The following is a 14,263-nucleotide window of genomic DNA, read 5'->3' on the forward strand; positions in this document are numbered from 1 at the left end:
CATATGCCATTTTTCAGGTTTCCACAATCTTCTGTTTTCTTCCAAAACAAGCAGTAAGTGTTAAAGATTAATACAAGATAATAATTATTGAATTAAATTACTAATACATGAGTATTGAGTAAAACAAACTTTTCATTGAATTAAAATCATTGTAACAGAAATTTTTAATTCAATCTAAGTTGCATAGCATCCTTAAAATGGGTGAATCATTACAGAAGATAGAAAAGAAAAATTAAAACATTATTGTTGTGATCAAGACCTCTACAGATTTCTGCTGAAAGTTTAGTGAGACTTAGGGAAATGGGGCAGATGTGTAAAACGATGCCAGTGGATAACAGTTTGTATATCGGGGAGTACCGTTTCTCCTCCACGCGGGTAAGAAAGGGTGGGCAGTGGACAGGCATAGGTAGGAATGAGATGGACCTGGCAGGATAGAAAGCAAAGCTAGGTTTCATAAAAAGGAAGAAGGAGAAGCAATGTCCCAGCTTCACAACTTCACAACTAATCTCGGAAGAGATGTGAACCAAGCTGAGGAAACTTAGTGTTACAATGGTCTTCTGGTTCAAAACTCCCGGGCAGCCTCGGGAGGGGCAGTCTGGGTGCCCTGCCCTGCCCTGCCCAAGCCCTGGCACGGCACCCACAGTCCACAGCCATACAAATGGTGAAACCTGAGACGCCAAGCCAATGAAACTCCCAGATACACTGGTTTGGGGGCTGAAAAATTCTGGGTCTTCTTAGAGTGGGGGAAGGTAGCCTCCGTCCACCCCCACCCTTCCCACGTGTACGTCCAGAGGCCCCAGTAGCCACACCCACACCCCACAGTTGCCACCATGTAAACAACAGCCCCGCTGCCCGGCTTCAGGACGAATCTCAAGAGATGCAAACCAAGCAGACAAGCGCCCAGGTACACAGGTCCTGGAGCCCCGGGGCATAGGGCCACGTACACCCGACCCCTCCAAATTCCACACTATGACTCCAAGCTTAGCTGGATCACCGCACATTGGATGGGAAAGCAGCAACTAAGCTCAATAAGAAAAGCAATAACACAGAAGGCTCAACTCACAACAAACAGTTCAGTAAATCTTCAGACAATGACTTTAATAACCCCTTTGTGAGATGTAACAATTTTCACAACTTTCTTCTACTGAACTTTGTTGTTGATAATTTCACTTACTACTTAGTTGTAACAAGCAACATAAAATAAATTACTTTGTGCCCACCAAGGGGGCAGACTGGAAGGAGAGAGGGTGGGAAACTGGGGGCAGTGGTGGAAGGGAGGTCATACGAGTGGTAGAATTGGTGTTGGAACATTAAAATGCCAAAAACAACCATATTATGAACAACTTTGTGAAAAGAAGGAGAAGGAGGAGGAGGAGGAGGAAGAGGAGGAGGAAGCAGTAGCACTTTTTTTAAATGTATGAGTACTGCTAATTTTTTTTGGAGTACCCCAGTTTCTTTATTTTTCTTTTTTTTTAAATTTTTTAAACTTTATTGAATCACCATGAGATAGTTACAAGCTTTCGTGTTTGGGTTACAATCTCACAATGATCGAACACCCATCCCTCCACCAGTGCACATTCCCCACCACCAATATCCCTGGTAAAGCCCCCCTTTCCCACCCTCCCCCTGCCTCCATGGCAGACAATATTCCCCATACTCTTTCTCTACTGTTGGGCATTATGACTTGCAACACAGATGCTGAGAGGTCATCATGTTTGGTCCATTATCTACTTTTGGCATGCATCTCCCATCCCAACTGGTTCCTCCAGCCATCATTTTCTTAGTGATCCCTTCTCTAACTGCTATTTATTTAGTCATTGATTAAGCCGATTGTATCGGGCATGAGCTTCACATTACTCTTTTTTAATTTTTTTTAAGTTTTAATTGAATATCTGTTGAGATAAACCATTACAAAGCTGTTCATGATTGGGTTTCAGTCATACAATGATCCAGCACCCATTCCTCCATCAATGTATATTTCTCACCACCAATATCCCCCACTTTCCCACCACCATCCCCCACCCCCGCTCCCTCTATGGGAGGCACTTTCCTTTTTGCTCTTTCTTTATCTCTCTCCTTTTCTTTTTTTTTTCTTTTTTGCTTTTTGGGTCACACCCGGCGATGCACAGGGATTACTCCTGGCTCTTCAATCAGGAATTACTCCGGGTGGTGCTCAGGGGACCATATGGGATGCTGGGAATCGAACCCAGGTCGGCTGCATGCAAGGCAAATGCCCTACCCGCTGTGCTCCACTTCAGCCCCACTCTCTCCTTCTCTTGTGCATTATGGTTTGCAATACAGGTTCCAAGAGGCCATGGTGTTTGTTCAGGGCATTTGGTATTTTTATCGGGATGATAAGGCTGGAGTAGCTTTTCAACTGGGTGGCTGCTTTTCAATTGTGGATGTGACTGCTGAGGCTTCTGGAAGTACAGGGACATGGGGGGAGGTAGTCCATCCAACCCCAAGAAAGTCTGAAGACTTCAGTCACAAAACCTGCATATCCAAATTTTTAGCAGATATATCTTGGTGAGGTCTGCCCTGAGACCGTGGAGTCAGCCTGAGGGTATGGCGGCAATTTTAGATTGTGGAAGCAAGTGGCTACTGGGGGCTCTGTTTGGGTGAGCCCCAGGCCAACCCATCCTTCTCCAATTTACCCCAGTCTGTTCAGCCATGCATGAGTCTGAAATTAACTCCAGCTTTTGATCTTTTTCACCATTTATGGAATAAGGCCAATAAATGAGCTTGTATAGCTGAGACAGACGTGGTTTGTGGAAGTGGCTCCCACATACCAAAGTTTTGGCCATTTAATTTCTTGGTAGACTTGGCCCCAAGTTGTTGGGTCTGGCCAAAAGCACAGTAGCAACTTGGGGGTATCAGGAAGCCTGAAGGCACCACCAGGCTGCTGATGCACTCACCCCGCAGGTAGGGGTTGACCTGCTGGCAGCACCATACCCTTGCAGTAGCACTTTTGGAAAGAAGCAGGAAGCAGAATTTGAATCTAGAGTAAAGGAAAGAGGTAGAGAAGGAATTAGAGATACAAGCTGGAGCCAGAGAGGAAGGCTTAGCATGCCAAAGAGTCAGGATGATTTACTTGAGGCAATTGGAAGACGTTAAAAATAGCTGAATAAAATAAGAGCACGATTTAGAAAAATTAATGTCCCTAGACTGTGCAAAATGCCTGTGTATGTTGAGAGGTGGGGAGGTGCTGAATATAAGATACAGACTGGGACAGGAGGAAGAGGACATCTAAGAGATGCTGAGGGGTCAGAGAGCTAGCACAGCAGTGAAGGCACTTGCCTTACATGTGACTGACCCTGATTCCATTGTTAGCACTCTGAATAATTCTCCAAGCCCCACTAGGAGTGAACCCTAAGAGCAGAGCCTGGCACTGAGGCCTGAGCACTGCAGAATGTGCCCCCTTCCACCCCTGAAAAATAAAAAAGAAAAGAAATGCTGTAAAATAATTTTCTGGCTTGGTGACTAATTGAATCAAAAAGCGCAAAATCTCTATTTTTTTTAGACCCCAATATTTTAGGCCCAGACTGAGATTATTAATCAAAGGGAATACAAATTCAAGGAGAGTAAATCGGATCATTGGAGATTTTAGGCAAAAAAAAATTATCCAGCAATAAAACTGTCACATTTACTCACTTATCACTGTTCTAAATCCTTTCTCATACCAACACTACTCTAAGTCCTTTTCACATCATGGATACTCCATGAGCTTTGAACAGAGCCCAAAGTTCCACAGGGAGTTGATGAGAGTTGAGACTTGAACCCAGACCATAGTTTTGCATTGTACTTTCAAGTTCCCAAGAGGTGGCCAGGGGTACGGCACCAGGGTCTAGATGTATTGTCCCAGCTTGAGACCGGAACGTGGAATGATAATGACAGCCTGGAAATAGAGAAGCAGAGCACTGGGCAGAGAAATCAGGGACAAGTCTTTGACTGACCCAGATCTGAAATCAACAAGATTTGGGTCCAGGCTCTGTGATAAATGACTGCATTCAGAAGTCGTGGCTTTCTTAAGAAATAAGATGATTTCTTGATTCAATCCCATTCTGTGCTTGCTATTTTTCTCTCTCTTTTCAAACCACCAGGCTTCTGTTATATAATGATCAGATTGTCTCACTGGGGATATTTCCAAATCAATCTGCTGATAATCAAGAGGAAAGAAGCCGTTCGGCTATTTCAAGATAAACGATGAATGTTAAAAGTATTCATAGAGAGGGAATTAGATTTACAAAGGGCCAGCTAATAAGAAGTGGGGAGAACTTTAAAAGAACATAGGAGTGACCAGCATAAAAGAAAGCTATGACCACTAGGGTTGTCATAGAGCATCCTCTGCCCCATCCCCAACCAGCTCACCCCAGTGTCGAGATCTGACCTTGCTAGAAGGGACAGAGACCTGGGTCATTATCAGTGGAGACACTGGTGGCGGGTGACTTCTCTCTTTTAAAAATTCATTATGTTTTACTTTATTGCAGCTTTGGTAACTTGCTTATCATAACACTAATTGGGAGTTCCAGTGGTCATATTCGCAGTGGGTGTTTTCTTTAGTGCTGGGATGTTTGTGGGACCCTGTCTCATGTCTCACTAGGACGAGTAAGGAGAGGCTGCTACAATCTCAGGGCTGGGACAAATGGAAACCTTACTGGTGCCCGCTCAAGTAAATTGATGAACAATGGGATAACAGTGACAGCGACAGTGACAGTCTCACCAGCTTCAGTCTGGCTGAAGAAAGAGGTGATGGGGGAAGCTGTAGATTGTTGGATCCTACGGAGTGAAAACTGTACAGGAGACAGCAGGGCCCTGCAGCCAAGTCCCCTGAGGAGTTCCTGAAGTGGTGGTGAGGGTGGGGGGGGGTCCTACCGAGCTAAGCAGAGTGAAGCTGCAAAGACAGCAGGAGCCCGATCGCTGCTACAGAACGTGGCTCACCAGTGCCCAGCAGGCAAACTGCATCTCTGACAGAGAACTTCAGCGTCACCTGACTCAGGACAGTCTTTGAAGGGCCCAGATCCCTTTTCACATTGCAGGCCCCAAAGGTGAATCTGGCGCTCAGAGAACACATGTTAGTGACTTGCCTGATTTCCAAGAAGCTCCATTTCTTCTGATGCCACTTTAAAAGTCATTGCATCTCACTTGCTGGTGAGGATATCTGATGCCAGGGTGAGGGTGGCTGATGCTGGGAAAGCCAGTTAAATGCCTGGAGCGTTCTCAGTGTCCTTCAGGCCTGACAGTGAGTGAGCATAGCCTGGTTCCCACTGCATGGTAAGCACTGAACTAAAAACTCAGGTGGCAGAAGTCTTCTGCAGAGGCTTGGAGATTTCCTTCTAATAAACAGAATATGATAATAGAGTGGGTGGGGACTCAAAGAAGAGGTATAAAAAGCTGAGTGTTTCATTCTCTCTCTCTCTCTCTCTCTCTCTCTCTCCCTCTCTCTCTCTTACTCTCCCCCACCCCATCACTCCTTCTGTGAGATGCTGGCAGCTCTAGGGTGAAACCCATATCATGAAGAACTAAGACACCTGCTAATGGTCACCTGAATGACCGGGGAAACTTCTTGAGCCCTAGTGAAAACTTCAGATGCCTGGGGCCCTCCCCCACCTTGTTGAAATTTAAAGAGATCCTAACAAATATTGGATGCTCTCGCTTATCTATGCTATCTAAAGCAACTAGACAAGGAAATGGAAGGACTTAAATGATAGCAAACTCTTGGTCCTGGGTCACGAGAATGAGAATGCCAATGAAGGAGGGGAGAAGGGGTAGAGAAGATGAGTGGACTGTCAATAAAATAAAGGCATGGTCTAGGCTGTTGGACATTTCAGTGGTGTAGACGGGAGCTACCTGTGTCCATCAAAACCATAAGAGGGAATACTAGGGGCTGGAGCAATAGTACAGCGGGTAGGGCGTTTGCCTTGCACGCGGCCGACTCGGGTTTGATTCCCAGCATCCCATATGGTCCTCTGAGCACCGCCAGGGGTGTTCCTGAGTGCAGAGCCAGGAGTAGCCCCTGTGCATTGCCAGATGTGACCCAAAAAGAAAAAAAGAGGGAATATTAGGTAGGTATGTGATCCAACCTACTATCAGTAAAAAAAAAAATTTTTTTTAGAAATTTAGAAAATGAGCTTACTAAGGAGGCAGGGTGGAGAAATGGAGAAAACCTGGGGTCACTGGTGGAGGGATACTGACACTGATGAGTTTGGAGCTAGAACATTGACTGCCCAAAACTCTGTTATCAATACCTTTGTAAATCACAATGAGTAAAATGTTTTAAATTAAAATTATAAAAAGGGGGCTGGAGCGATAGCACAGCGGGTAGGGCGTTTGCCTTGCTTGCGGCCGACCCGGGTTCGATTCCCAGCATCCCATATGGTCTCCTGAGCACCACCAGGAGTAATTCCTGAGTGCAGAGCCAGGAGTAACCCCTGTGCATTGCCAGGTGTGACCCAAAAAGAAAATAAATAAATAAATAAAATTATAAAAAGAGACTGAGTTCCTGAGCCAAACCCACCCAGCTAAGCTGTTTCAAGACTTCTGGCCCTCTGGAATTCTAAAATAGTGCTTGTTGCTTTAAGCCACTACCTTTGGGAGATTTGTTCACAGCAATAGATAACTAATATGTTATCATCAGCAGGGAAAAAAATATCCAGATTGAAACTTGAATCTACTTTGAATCTACTTTGCCTGACAAAAGGAACACAATTAGGTATTAGTGACAAACTGCTGAAGAAATCATTCTGAGAACGTTCCAATCCTTTTAAATAACTCAGTTTAAGAAGTAAACTGAAATGATTAAGCTGCTTAGAAATAAATAGAAATTAAGGCACTGCATATCAAAGCTCCTGAGATGCAGTCAAATGCGTTATGGAAAATTTCTCTCTTGAGATCTAAGATTTATCAAAAACCTGGAAAGACAGAAATGAAGCTATTAGATGCTTAAATCAAGAGATTAAATTAAATGAATCAAAAGTACATTCTAAAGAGGTTGGTAATAAAAATTAAAATATAAATTAACTAAATGTTTTAAATAAGAGATTTAGTCGATAAAACCAAGCATGTTCTTTGAAAAGACCCATGAAACACCTGCCAGTGTGATAGTACAGCGGGCAGGTCATCTGCTTTGCAAATAGTCAACCTGTGCACCTGCGGTAGTAATTCCTGAGTGCAGAGCCAGGACTAACCCTGAGCACCACTGGAAGTGGCCCAAGAAGATGAATTTTAGGAATTTTAGGCATTTTTAATTTCTAACTGGCAAAAAAATGAAAGAATAAAAGAAACAGGGATAAAAGATGTAAACAAATAACATTAAGAATGCAAGAAGGGAATATAACACCAGATTAAAAGGTTTAAAAATATTTTTTAATAAAAGAGAAGTGTAAAATTAAATGCCCCAAACTGAAAAATTCCATTAAAATGATAATTTTTTTCAATACCGCCCAATAGAACTACCTGCAAGGATGAAAATATTCAGTATCTGCGCTGCCAAATGTTAGCCACTGGCCACATATAACTATTAAGTAGCTGAAATATGTTAGCTCAACTGGGGGACTAAACTTCTAATTTAAACTTAAATAATCACACATGGCTGGTGGCAACAGTGACAAGAGTTCCAGGAAAAAATTACCAAAGTTTACTCCAAAAGACATAAACTTGGGAACACCGAGTAGAGGATGTTGGAAGGATCCATTCGGGTTGGAAGATGCGAGCTGAAAGTAGATTATAGACCGAACATGAAGGCCACTGACTACCTCTATTGCAGGCTACAACACCCAAAAGGAGAGAGAATAAAAGGGAATGCCCTGCCGCAGAGGCAGGGTGGGGTGGTGGGGGATGGGGTGGGGGTGGTGAGAGGGATACTGGGATCATTGGTGGAGGTGAATGGGCACGGGTGGATGGATGGGTAAGCGGTCACTGTATGAGTGAAACGCAAACACAAAAGTTCATAAGTTTGTAACTGTACATCACAGTGATTCTCTAATAAAATTTTTTTTTAAAAAGACAAAAATTTTCACTGAGTCCAAACATTACTGGAGAGTTTGAAAGAAAACTAAAAGTAGAGATGCATTCAAATACATCCCAATCACAAGTACTTCTTATTAGGTAAGTCTACAAAACCATCATAAACAACTAGAAGTTTGAGAACATAAAAACAAACCTCAAGTTTTTCCAAATATTTCTTTAGAGCTATTCTGACCCCTGATTCCAACAAAAAGTGTGTATAACACACATGTACACATGCTTACACACAGAAGCACACATACGCTGCAATAAGACACAATCCCATCATTTCAGCCTTAATAGCCAACCCATCTTCAAATCTTCCTTTTACCACTTTTTCTATAACCCACAGTAAAAAAATAGTTTTTAGCTTTTTGTTTTGTTTTGTTGGGGGCCACACCCGGCAATGCTCATTGAGTACTTCTGGCTCTGCACTCAGGGATCACTCCCAGCAGATTCAGGGAATCATACACAGTACTGGGGACCAAACTCAGGTTGGCCACAGGCAAGACAAACACCCTACCCACCAGTCCCCTATTTTTAGCTTTAAACAGGTGAAGATAAGCCTCTGCTAGAGATTGGGAAATATTTCTTAATGAAGTCAACTTGAAATCACAATGCAAAACAGTACTTTTAAGTGCAACTTACCCAGAAATAAATTTATGCCTCTTACACATATATAGACACTAAGTTACAGAGAGGTAAAGTAATATGTGTGAGGTCACACAGCAAATTACTGGCAGGGTTAAGAGTGGAACATAGTCTGTGCTCCTATCCTTGAGGTCATTCTATCATCATTCAAAGCAATATGCTTAGACAATAATAAAGATACAGAAAGTCAGAGCTCACCTCAGCCTAGAGGTACCTGAGAGCGAAAAACATTGGGAGGAAGTGGCATGCTGTTTTGAGAGCCGAGTGCTGATTTGGCGGCTCTATTCTACACTAAATTCTGGCAAATCAAAATTGTTCTAAAGCAACATTTCAAAATGACTAAGAAAGGGCTAATTCATGAATAATAGACTGGTTTGACATTAAGTCTACTGAAGAAATTTGCCATGTTAACAAATCAAGAACAGGTCAGAGATGATCATTGTGAGATTGTAACCCAAACATGAAAGTTTGTAACTATCTCACAGTGATTCAATAAAATTTGAAAAGTTAAAAAAAAGAATAGGTCAGAGAGATAATTCAGCAGATAGGGCCCCTGCCATGCACTCAGCCAATCTAGGTTCAATCCCCAGAATCCCGAATCCCATATGGTCCCCCAAGCCTGCCAGGAGTGATCTCTGAGTGCAGTCAGGAGTAAACCCTGATCACCATCAGGCTTGAGCCAAAAACAAACAACACTTCCTCCCAAAAGAAAGGAATATATCATATGGACTTAAATAAAGCTATAAGTTTTTTTTTTAAAATTTATTTATTTTTAATTAGAGAATCACCGTGAGGGTACAGTTACAGATTTATACACTTTTGTGCTTATACTTCCCTCATACAAAGTTTGGGAACCCATCCCTTCACCAGTGCCCATTCTCCACCACCCGTAAACCCAGTGTCCCTCCCACCCTCCCCAATCCCATCTCCCCCCCACCCCACCCTGCCACTGTGGCAAGGCATTCCCTTCTGTTTTCTCTCTCTAATTAGCTGTTGTGGTTTGCAATAAAGGTGTTGAGTGGCCGCTGTGTTCAGTCTCTAGCCCTCATTCAGCCCGCAACTCCATTCCCCCACATGGCCTTCGACTACAATGTAGTTGGTGATCGCTTCTCTGAGTTGACCTTTCCCCGGAATGTGAGGCCAGCCTCGAAGCCATGGAGTCAACCTCCTGGTACTTATTTCTACAGTTCTTGGGTGTTAGTCTCCCACTCTGTTATTCTATATACCATAGATGAGTGCAATCTTTCTATGTCTGTCTCTCTCTTTCTGACTCATTTCACTCAGCATGAAACTTTTCATGCCCATCCACTTAACTACAAAATTCTTGACCTCCTTTTTTCTAACAGCTGCATAGTATTCCATTGTATAGATGTACCAAAGTTTCCTCAACCAGTCATCCGTTCTGGGGCATTCGGGTTTTTTCCAGATTCTGGCTATTGTAAACAGTGCTGCGATGAACATACATGTGCAGATGTTGTTTCGATTGTACTTTTTTGCCTCTCTGGGATATATTCCCAGCAGTGGTATTGCTGGGTCAAATGGGAATTCAATATCTAATTTTTTGAGAGTCGTCCAAATTGTTTTCCAGAAGGGCTGAACCAGTCGGCATTCCCACCAGCAGTGAAGAAGGGTCCCTTTCTCCCCACATCCTCTCCAACAGCGGTTGCTTTTGTTCTTTTGGATGTGTGCTAGTCTCTGTGGTGTGAGGTGGTATCTCATGGTTGTTTTGATCTGCATCTCTCTGATGATTAGTGATGTAGAGCACTTTTTCATGTGCCTTTTGGCCATTCGTATTTCTTCCTTGGTAAAGTTTCTGTTCATTTCTTTGCCCCATTTTTTGATGGGGTTGGATGTTTTCTTCTTGTAGAGTTCAACCAGTGATAAAGCTATAAGTTTTAAGTGGAGGAGAGAATTGGATTCCGAATGAGAAGATTTAATAGTGCTAAGATCTTAATTCTTCAAGAATTAACTATAAATCCAATATAATTCAAATAAAAACTCTGAGGATTTGTAATTAGTTATGCCAAGCTAATGCTAACATTGATACAAACATGCCAAGAATAGTTATAGTACAGTTACCATAGCACAGGGAAGGGATCACTATGACAATGATAGCTGAAGATGATCACTGGACAAAAACTGAGTGCTGAAAGGAAGTAAAGTGACATGCATGATACACTTTCAGTAACAGTATTGCAAACCACAATGCCTAAAAAGAAAATGTGTGTGTGTGTGAGAGAGAGAGAGAGAGAGAAAGAGACAGAGAGAGGGAGAGAGAGAGTAAGAGAGAGAAGAAATTAACTGTCATAAAGGCAGACTCTGGGGCTGGGGTTGGGAGGGAGGCTGGCAGGAGGGAAATGGGAATTTGGTGATTTGGTGATGAGAAATATACACTGGTGAAGGGATGGGTGTTGGAACATTGTATGACTGAAACTCAACATGAACAGTTTTATAACCGTATATCACACATCTTGCTGGGCTCTCCGAGAGGGGCAGAGGAATCGAACCTGGATCGGCCGCGTGCAAGGCAAATATCCTACCACTGAGAGTATCTCGCCTGCCCGGCAGAGCCTGGCAAGCTACCCGTGGCGTATTCGATACGCCAAAAACAGTAACAACGAGTCTCACAATGGAGATGTTACTGGTGCCCGCTCGAGCAAATTGATGAGCAACGGGAAGACAGTGATACAGTGATATCTCACTGCAATTTAATAATTAAAAATAAATAAATAAATAATGCCGAAGAATTTCCAAGAGGTTTACTTCTCACAACGATGAAAAACAACTTCTTTCTCAAATATGGTGATAGCGCTGCAGCCAGTGGGATAAACAGCATGACTCATGACTCCAGGACACACTGTCCCTGAAGGGAGCCTCTAGCAGACATTCATACATCATAGGAATTCCCTACTAGATACAGGTGACTGCGGGGAAAGTACAAAACAATTCATAAACTGTTGCTGGAGAAATAAAAGGTCCCTTTGTGAAATTAGAAACGTACCTATCTCACATCACACAAACACAAAATCCAGATGACCTGTGGGAGTAGCAGCAGAAGCTGGAGACCAGTGCTTTAATATCCTTGGTAGAGTCAAGCACACGGGCTCGGAGGCTACAAACAGAAAGATTCGCCTGCTTGCTCACAAATGGTTCTTTTCTTTTCATTTAATTTATTGGGTGGGGGGTAGTAAGGGAAGAAAGACTTTCTTTTAGACCTTATTTAAATATCACAATTTACCAAGGTGTTAACATTACAGTTGTTTCCAGTATTCAACATTCCAACACCAGTCCCACCACCAAGGTGCTCTTCTTCCCCACATCAGTATCCCCAGTCCCCCCCCCAGCCCCCGCCAAGCCTGCTCCCTTAGAAGGCACTAATTAATCTACTTTCTATTGCCTTTCACAACACATCTCCCATAACGGTGCTTCTAAAGAGACCTTAGGCAGGATGGGGACATATGGAGTCTGCCAAAGCCCAGTGCTCCTCCCGCCCACACCGGCACCTGAGACTGCTAGAGGAACAGCCCAGCCTCACACCCCACCTCACACAGGCGTGTGCAGCTGATCACCCAGCCCCCGAGCCCCTGAATCAAACAGCTGCATATGCAGCTACGCAGCACCTCCAAGCTTCACAGAGCTGCAGGGGCAGGCTTGGAGATGGCTGGGAAAACTGGGAACAAGGGTGGAGGGGAGGTGTAACGGTGGTGGGATTGGTGTTGGAATGTTGATGGCCTGCAACAAGTCACCGTGAAAGACTTTGTAAACCACGTTTATATAAAGTGTAAGGGGGGAAATGGGAAAAATTAATTAATTAAAAAAGCAAACAAACAAACTTCACAGAGCTGACAGTCCAGGAGAAACAACAACATTTGATGGGAAAAATCGACTAGAAGCCCACTAAGCTCAGTGAGTGAAAACAGTCACATGAAAGGTCCAATTCAACCTAACTGTCACTGTCACTGTCACTGTCATCCTGTGGCTCATCGATTTGCTTGAGTGGGCACCAGTAATGTTTCCATTGTGAGACTTGTTACTGGTTTTTTTGGCATATTGAATACACCATGGGTAGCTTGCCAGGCTCTGTCATGTGGGCAGGATACTCTTGATAACTTGCCAGGCTCTCTGAGAGGGACGGAGGAATCAAACCCGGGTTGGCCACGTGCAAGGCAAACGCCCTACCCGCTGTGCTATCATTCCAGCCCATTCAACCTAACAGCTCAGTAAATCTTTTTCATTTTTTAAAATTTATTTATTTTTTGCTTTTTGGGTCACACCTGGCAATGCATAGGGGTTACTTCTGGCTCTGCACTCAGGAATTACTCCTGGCGGTGCTCAGGAGACCATATGGGATGCTGGGAATCGAACCCAGGTCAGCCGCGTGCAAGGCAAACACCCTACCTGCTGTGCTATTGCTCCAGCCCCAAATCTTTTTCATTTTAAACTGAAAGTTAAAACCGATGACTGAAGATTCTATAAGCAATGCCAAAATATTAGAAGGCAATGAAGAGAAAATAATGGAAAGAATTGAAATGAATAAAACACAGCTATAATATTAAGATTTATAAAATAATAGTCAATTTGGAATCTATAAAGCCATCCTCTGAATCATGAAAGAGATTAACTATAGACAAATAAGTAAATCATGTAAATAGGCAAACCATAGAATACCTATTAAACTTGAAATTATGTGAGATGTCAGTAATAAAAAATGTTTATTAAAATCCTAAGAAAACCATTTTTGTTCCATCATTTTTGTTTCTACAGTGAGTGTGTCCGAGCAAGGGTGTCAGGCAAGTATTCTCATCTACTATATTCTCATATTCTGAAGTCCAAGTAGACAAAAACATTACATTCTTTCACTCAGTAATTTCACCTCTAGAAATCCCTCACCCTGGGCTGGAGAGAGAACCCAATTAGCTGAGCACATGCTTTGCATGCAAAAGGCCAGGATTTGATCCTCTGCACGACATGGTCCCCAAGCTGTCACCCCTCAGTACTGCCAGGTATGACCCCAAACCAAAAATAACCAGCTAATGAAATTCATCATAATTAAATATGCTTAAATGCTTATAGCACTTTATGTCATTAAAATGATGGTATAATTTATCTCATTATTAAAATTAATTAATCAAAATTTGACTTCAAATAATAAAATATTAGACTGAAGTAATAAACCAGTTAATATGAAAATGGTACTAAAACCTTAAACACATGAGGAAATTTTCACCACATAAAATAAAAATAGCGGGGCTGGAGCAATAGCACAGCAGGTAGGGCATTTGCCTTGCATGCGGCTGACCTGGGTTCAATTCCCAGCATCCCATATGGTCCGCTGAGCACCGCCAGGAGTAATTTCTGAGTGCAGAGCCAGGAGTAACCCCTGTGCATCGCCAGGTGTGACCAAAAAGCAAAAATAAATAAATAAATAAATAATGAAAAATAAATAAATAAAAATAAAAATAGCATATCAGATTGTATTAAATAGTCATAGTAGACCAGAGAGATAGTGCAAGGGTTGTTTTTCATGCTGCTGACCCCAGTTAGACCCACACCACATTGTCCCCCATGCACCATAGGGAGTGAGCACAGAGGCAGGAGTTTTCCTCGAGCA

Source organism: Sorex araneus, chromosome 11 (assembly GCF_027595985.1).
Source record: "Sorex araneus isolate mSorAra2 chromosome 11, mSorAra2.pri, whole genome shotgun sequence".
Taxonomy (NCBI): Eukaryota; Metazoa; Chordata; class Mammalia; order Eulipotyphla; family Soricidae; genus Sorex; species Sorex araneus.